This window comes from Neovison vison, chromosome 5 (genome assembly GCF_020171115.1).
Source record: "Neovison vison isolate M4711 chromosome 5, ASM_NN_V1, whole genome shotgun sequence".
NCBI classification, from domain to species: Eukaryota; Metazoa; Chordata; class Mammalia; order Carnivora; family Mustelidae; genus Neogale; species Neogale vison.
In genome coordinates this window covers 95,850,529-95,858,256 of record NC_058095.1, presented here as the reverse complement: position 1 = coordinate 95,858,256, position 7,728 = coordinate 95,850,529, and the positions used below count along the sequence as shown (strand labels likewise).

General features: G+C 45.2%; 1 pseudogene; it reads left to right on the top strand.

Annotated features, from left to right (window-relative positions):
* The first annotated feature begins 3,396 nt into the window (after positions 1 to 3,396).
* LOC122907429 lies at positions 3,397 to 7,047 on the top strand (annotated as a pseudogene).
* Positions 7,048 to 7,728: the final 681 nt, after the last annotated feature.

The following is a 7,728-nucleotide window of genomic DNA, read 5'->3' as shown; positions in this document are numbered from 1 at the left end:
TGCCCTCCCTAATACCCACCACCTGGTTCCCACAACCTCCCACCCCCCACCTCTTCAAAACCCTCAGGTTGTTTTTCAGAGTCCATAGTCTCTCATGGTTCATCTCCCCTTCCAATTTCCCTCAACTCCCTTCTCCTCTCCATCTCCCCATGTCCTCCATGTTATTTGTTATGCTCCACAAATAAGTGAAACCATATAACTGACTCTCTCTGCTTGACTTATTTTTACTTTTCTTGATCTTAGTGATTCTACTTGTGTAAAAGGACAACCTAATTGGTTTAAATCTTCATTTCCATAAAGACTAATGATGTTTAACATCTATTCATGTATTGTTCACCATTTGTATGATTTCTCTGGAGAAGGGTCTATCCAAGTCCTTTGCCCATTTTAAAATTGGGGCTGTCTTTTTGTTGAGAAGTTGTAAATCTCTTTATATATTCAGGGCAACAGACTGTTATTAGATAAATAATGTACAAATATCTTCTTCCATTCTGGGGGCTGTCTTTTCACTTTCTGGATAGTATTTTTTTTTTAAGATTTTATTTATTTACTTGACAGAGAGAGATCACAAGCAGGCAGAGAGGCAGGCAGAGAGAGAGGAAGGGAAGCAGGCTCCCTGCTGAGCAGAGAGCCCGATGTGGGACTCGATCCCAGGACCCTGAGATCATGACCTGAGCCGAAAGCAGGGGCTTAACCCACTGAGCCACCCAGGCACACTGGATGCACAAATATTTTTAGTTATTTTTTACATTTCTTTTAAAAGAGTGAGTGAGAGAGAGTGTGTGAGTGGACAGGGACAGAGGGAGAAGGAAAGAGAATTTTAAGCAGGCCCCACACTTCATGTGGAACGTGATGTGGGGCTCAATCTCAATCTCAATCTCAATCTCAATCTCAATCTCATGACCCTGAGATCTGAGCCAAAATTAAGAGTCAGACAGTTAACCACTGAGCCACCCAGGTGCCCAGGACAGATTTTTAATTTTGAGGCTATAATTTTATCTATTTTTTCTTTCCCTTCTTACGCTTATTTTTTCTTTCCCTTCCCTTTTTCTTTTCCCTTTTCTTTCCCTTTTAGATCTGATTTGGTGGCATATCTAAAAGCATTGTTAAATCCAAGGTTATGAAGATTTATCCCCATTTGATTTTTCTAGAGTTTATAATTTTACTCTTACATTTAAGCCTTTAACTTATTTTGAGTTAATATTGATATGTGGTGTGAGGTAAGGGTCCAGTTCCATTCCTATATACATGGATATCCAGTCTAGCACCCTTTGTTGAAAAGAGCATTCTGTCCCCCCAAAATAATGTTGTCCACCCTTGTCAAAATTCAGAGGGCCATAGATAAAGGGGTTTATTTCTGGAATCTCAGTTAAAGCCCACTGATCTGTATGCGTACTTAAAAAAATTTTTTTTATTTTATTTACTTAAAATTTTTTAAAATATAAATTCAATTAGTTAATATAGAATGTATTGTTTATATCAGGGTATATGTATACCTTTATGACTCTATCACAATGTTTTATTTACTGTTGCTTTTCAAAAAAAATTTTTTTTAAGATTTTATTTATTTATTTGACAGAGAGATCACAAGTAGGCAGAGAGGCAGACAGAGAGACGGGGGGGAAGCAGGCTCTCTGCTGAGCAGATGCAGGGCTGGAACCCAGGACCGAGATCATGACCTGAGCCCAGGACCAAGATCATGACCTGAGCCGAACAAAGGCAGAGGCTTAACCCACTGAGCCACCAAGGTGCCCTTTACTGTTGCTTTTTATGAAGATTTGAACTTTGGAAGTATGAACTGTCTCCTTTGATTTTCTTTTTCAACATGGTTTTTTGTCTATCTTGTGGTCCCTTGAAATTCCATATGACTGTTACAATTAGCTTGTGCATTTCCTCCCAAAGGCCTTTGTGAAATTTCTTGGGAACACATTGAATTTCCACGTTACATTGTGTACTATTGCCATCTTATCAATAGTATGCCTTTTCATCACCATGGGGTGTCCTCAGATTTATTTAGGCTTCCCTTACTTTCAGCAATGTTATAAAATTTTCAGTGTATAAGATTTGTACCTTGATTACATCTATTCCTAAGTATTTTGTCCATGTTGGTGTTCCCTAAAATGGAATTATTTTCATAAATTCCTTTTTGGATGATTCAAAAATTGCTAGTGTATATAAATAAGAGAGATTTTTGTGTATTGATATTTTTCAATTAGGAATTAGGAATTAGGAAACTGGCTGTAATCACTTTTTGTTGATTCATTAGGAAGCTCTCTATATAAGATGATGCCATCTCTGGTCTCTGAGTAGACCTCGTTCTGTTTCCTTTCACATGTGGATTCCTTATTTCTTGCCTTATTGTTCTAGGTAGAACTTGCAGTACAATACTGAGCAAGGAGTGAAAGCCAGCATGACGGACTTGTTTGTGATTTCAGAGTAGAGCTGTCAGTCCTCAAAATGGAGGATGATGTTTGATTATGGTTAGGGTGGGGTTAGGGTTAGGGGTTAAGTGTTAGTGTATCCCTGTCCTCTGCTGTACAGAGCCCATTCTTCTCTGGTAAGCAGAGTGATCTTTTCAGAACATAACTTTTGATCCTCTTTGTGACCCAGCTGCCTGTCCTCTCCAGCCTCACCTCTCTCACCATATCTCCCCACCCCTGTGGGCCTCCCAGGTGTGTGGTTATCCTACATGTGCCTCTGGCCTGAGTCCAAGCCTTTACATTCTCTCCGTCCTCTGCCAGGAGCACTCTTCTCTCCCCTTGCTTCATGTCTGGCTTGTTCCCCTGTTGGCTGGACCTGGATTTGCCCCCCAGCGACCTGACTCATGTCTGTTGGATGTGGCCTTGCCCCTATTTTAATGTAGTGCCCACTTTCCCTGTGTGAGTGATTTCCTAACCTTCCAGGTATGGGGAAAACACAGGGAAGTAGCCTTAGTGCCTGTGTGAAAAAATCAGTTTCAGGGCACGTGGGTGGCTCAGTCATTAAGCATCTGGCTTCAGCTCAGGTCATGATCCTGTGGTCCTGGGATTGAACCCCACCATGTCATGCTCCCTGCTCAGCAGGGAGCATGGCTCTCCCTCTCCCACTCCCCCTACTTGTGTTCCCTATCTAGCTGTCTCTCTCTGTCAAATAAATAAATAAAACCTTAAAAAAAATCAGTCTCAGAGGAGCTCACCACACTTGCTGACCTGACTCATGTCTGCTGGATGGGGAGCTGCTGGATGGGGGAGCTGCTATTCCAAGTCCCCTCAAAGAGACAAGACTTCCAACTTCTTGGGGCCGGGGAGAGGAGACCTGGACCTGGAAGCTTACATTCTTGGATTCATGGCTAAGGCCTAAGCAAGCCCCCTCTTCTTCCAATGGTCCTCTTTCCCCTTCCCTGCCCATGGGCTAGACATGATTCTTGATCTGGGGGAGTTCAAGGGTGACCCCTCCGAGGAACACCAGTGGTTGACTGATGGACTTTGTCAGCAAGAGGTCCAGTAGCCTTCAAGGGAGGACCCTATAGGGAGTGGAGATAGCTATATAGGGGCCAGCAACAGCCCACTCAAAACAAAGTGGGACAGGAGACCAGCCCTGCTGATTCTATTCAGTCTGTAGGCCATAGAAAGGAGGGCTGTGCCCAAAGGTGCTCTACTCCTGGCAGGTAAGGACAGTACCTACATGGGGTCAGCCAGGGGAGAACACCTGAAGGGTTTTCCTGGGAGCTCGGCACATGGGCAGTGCTTCTGGCTCCAGCATGCTGACTGTGGGGTTGGTTTCCCACCTTTGAAGCCTCAGGCTCCCTTTTGTATGATGGGGTGCTGATGGCCCCCATCTCTGGGAGTAGAAATTAGGGAGGCCCCATGCGGTGACTTGCTCAGGACAGGCTGGGGCAGTGGCTGTTGCTTAAAGCAGCGCAGGGCCTGCCCCCTTGAAGAAGGTGCACACGTTCATGGCCCCCAGCTCTGGGGTCCTGGTGCCAGCCTCTGACAGTGACCTTCCTCCTGCCTTGTCCCTCATCCTTGTAGATTGGTGGTCTTCCTGGAGCTGTTCCTGCAGAGAGCAGAGAAGCCCATCATGGTGGGACACAGGGTCACCTACTAGGTCTTCACCAACCAGTGGGCTGCCTGGTCTGTGTTCCCTGGCGCCCTCCCCACCCCCCGCGAGGGCTAGAGAGTTGTGGGATGTGTCTATGCAGTGCATGGCGATGGTCAGCCACTTATATGTGCAGGGTTTCCTCCATGAGATGGACAACCTTGTGTGTGTGGATGTGGACATGAAATTCTGGGATCATGTGGGCATGGGGATCCTGTCCCCCCTTTTTGGCACCCTGCACCCCATTTTCTACCAGGTGGCCCTTGAAAAGACTTCAAGAGACTTCAGCTACCAGCACTGGCCACAGTTCTAGGCCCACATCCCTGGGGACCTGGGTGAGGTTTACTACATGGAGGCCTTTTTGGGGGAGCTGGTGGTGGATGTTAACTGACTGACCTTGGCCTGTCACCAGGTGATGAGGGTCGACCTGGCCAATGGGATCGAGGTTGTGTGGCATGATGTGAGCCACTTGAATATGTATCTGCCGGATCACAAGCCCACCAAGGTGCTATCCCTGGAGTACCCGTGGGACCTGCAGCAACTGGGCTGCCCTCCCCATGCCCCACCCACCCCCTCTGCTCTCCACCCCCTGTCGTGAAGAAGCTGAGACTTGGGTCATGCCCAAGAATTATCAGGATGTCCAGAACTCATGAGGGGCTGTCCCAGGAGGACCTGTGGGACCTAAAGCTGCTGGGCTATCCCCTGGAGGACCTGTTGGACCCACGGCACTGGGCTGACCTCCCCCCACTTCATGAAGAAGCTGAGATTTGGGTTGTGCTCAAGAATCAACAGGACATACAGGACTCATGAGAGGCTGTTTCCAGAGGAACTGTGGGGCCCACAGCTCCTAGGCTGTTATCTGGAGGACCTGCGGGACCCATGGTGACTGGTCTGTTCTACCCCCACCTTCATGGAGAAGCTGATATTTGTGACAGTACCCAAGAATCGTCAGGACATCCAGCACTCCTGGGGGGCTGTCCCCATCTCCATCAGGGGATGCTGTCCTGAACAGAGTTGTCAGGTCATGTTCCTACTTCTGTCCCCTCAAGGCAGACCATGGAGCCCACCACTATCCACATGGGCATGTCCAGGGCCCCCAGCTGTATCTGCCCACAGGAGGCCTACCTGAGACACACAGTCCTCTCTTTGTGGTCACTACATTTTGATAGCTTCTGGGTCATTTGTAGCAGTGAACAGGCCCAGTTTTATGTCACATGTTTTTCTGTGTCAATGCTGAGCAACCATCTTAAAAAAGAACAGTTGAAGGAAAAGGTTTTCTTCCTGGTTCTAGACAGACACTGCCTGGTGGGGCTGGGAGTGGTCCTCCTGATCTGTGGAGGCAGAATGGACTCTGGTTGGGTCTTTCTCCCAGTCTCTGCACCTTGCCACAACCATAGGGCTTCAGGGTCAAGGGTGCACTGAGCCACCTTTCAGACATCCAGACCCCTGACTGCCAGAGGTCTTGACCATGGCCACTAGCTCAGCCTCCAAGAGCATGGAGCCCTCTGGGTTATGTACGGTTTCTGTCTTGGTTTTATTTTTTATTTTTTACTTTAATGTAATTTAATTTTAAAAATTTAAATTCATTAGCCAACATCAGTAAATCAGTAGATTTTAAAAACTTTTAAAAATTTTTTATAAACATATAATATATTTTTATCCTCAGGGGTACAGGTCTGTGAATCGCCAGGTTTACACACTTCACAGCACTCACCATAGCACATACCCTCCCCAATGTCTATAACCCCACCCCCCTTCTCCCAACCCCCCTCCCCCCAGCAACCCTCCGTTTGTTTTGTGAGATTAAGAGTCACTTAAGGTTTGTCTCCCTCCCAATCCCATCTTGTTTCATTTATTCTTCTCCTACCCCCTTAACCCTCCATGTTGCATCTCTACTTCCTCATATCAGGGAGAGCATATGATAGTTGTCTTTCTCTGATTGACTTATTTTGCTAAGCATGATACCCTCTAGTTCCATCCACATCATCGCAAATGGCAAGATTTCATTTCTTTTGATGGCTGCATAGTATTCCATTGTGTGTATATACCACATCTTCTTGATCCATTCATCTGTTGATGGACATCTAGGTTCTTTCCATGGTTTGGCTATTGTAGACATTGCTGTTAAAAACATTCGGGTGCACGTGCCTCTTCAGATTACTACATTTGTATCTTTAGGGTAAATACCCAGTAGTGCAATTGCTGGATCATAGGGCAGTTCTATTTTCAACATTTTGAGGAACCTCCATGCTGTTTTCCAGAGTGATTGCACCAGCTTGCATTCCCACCAACAGTGTAGGAGGGTTCCCCTTTCTCCGCATCCTTGCCAGCATCTGTCATTTCCTGACTTGTTAATTTTAGCCATTCTGACTGGTGTGAGGTGATATCTCATTGTGGTTGTTTTGATTTTAATGTAGTGTTCAGTGATTCAGTGATTGCCTGTAACATCCAGTGCTCATCACAACATGTGCCCTCTTTAATACCTGTCATTCATCTACTCCATCCCCGCAACCCCCTCCCTTCTATAACTCTATTTGTTTCCTGGAGTCCAGAGTCTCTCATGGTTTGTCTCCCTCTCTGATTTCTTCCCATTCAGTTTTCCCTCCTTCCCCTGTGGTCCTCTGCTCTATTACTTATGTTCCATGTATGAGTGAAACCATATAATAATTGTCTTTCTCTGCTTGACTTATTTTACTCAGCATAATACCCTCCAGTTCCATCCTTGTCAAGGTGAATGGTGGGTATTCATCCTTTCTGATTGATTATTAATATTCCATTGTATCTATGGACCACATTTTCTTTATCTGTTCATCTGTTGAGGGACATCTAGGCCTTTCCCACAATTTGGCTATTGTGGACATTGCTGCTATGGACATCGGGGTGCAGGTAGCCCTTCTTTTCACTACATCTATATCCATCTATATCATTGCTGTAAATACCCAGGAGTGCAATTGCTGGGTTGTAGCATAGCTCTTCAACTTACTGAGGAACCTCTATACTATTTTCCAGAGTGACTGCACCAGCTTGCATTCCCACCAAGAGTGTAAGATGGTTCTCTTTTCTCCACAACCTTGCCAATACTTGTTTCCTGTCTGGTTAATTTTAACCACTCAAACTGGTATAAGGTGGCATCTCATTATAGTTTTGATTTGTATTTCCCTAATGTCGAGGGATCTTGAGCACTTTTTTATGTGTTTCTTGGCCCTTTGGATGTCTTCTTTGGAGAAATGTCTGTTCATGTCTTTGGCCTATTTCTTGATTGAATTTTTTGTTCTGTGGGTGTTGAGTTTGATAAGTTCTTTCTAGATTTTGGATACTAGCCCTTTATCTGATATGTCATTTGAAAATATCTTCTCTCATTCTGTTTATTGTCTTTTGGTTTTGTTGACTGTTTCTTTGCTGTGCAAAAGTTTCTATCTTGATGAAATCCCAACAGTTCATTTTTGCTTTTGTATCCCTTGCCTATGGAGACGTGTCTAGCAAGAAGTTGCTGTGGCTGAGGTCAAACAGGTTGTTGCCTCTGTTCTCCTCAAGGATTTGGATGAATCCCTGTCTCACATTGAGGTCTTTCATCCATTTGGAGTCTAATTTTTGTGTATCTTATAAGGAAATGGTCCAGTTTCATTCTTCTGTATGTGCCCATCCCGTGTT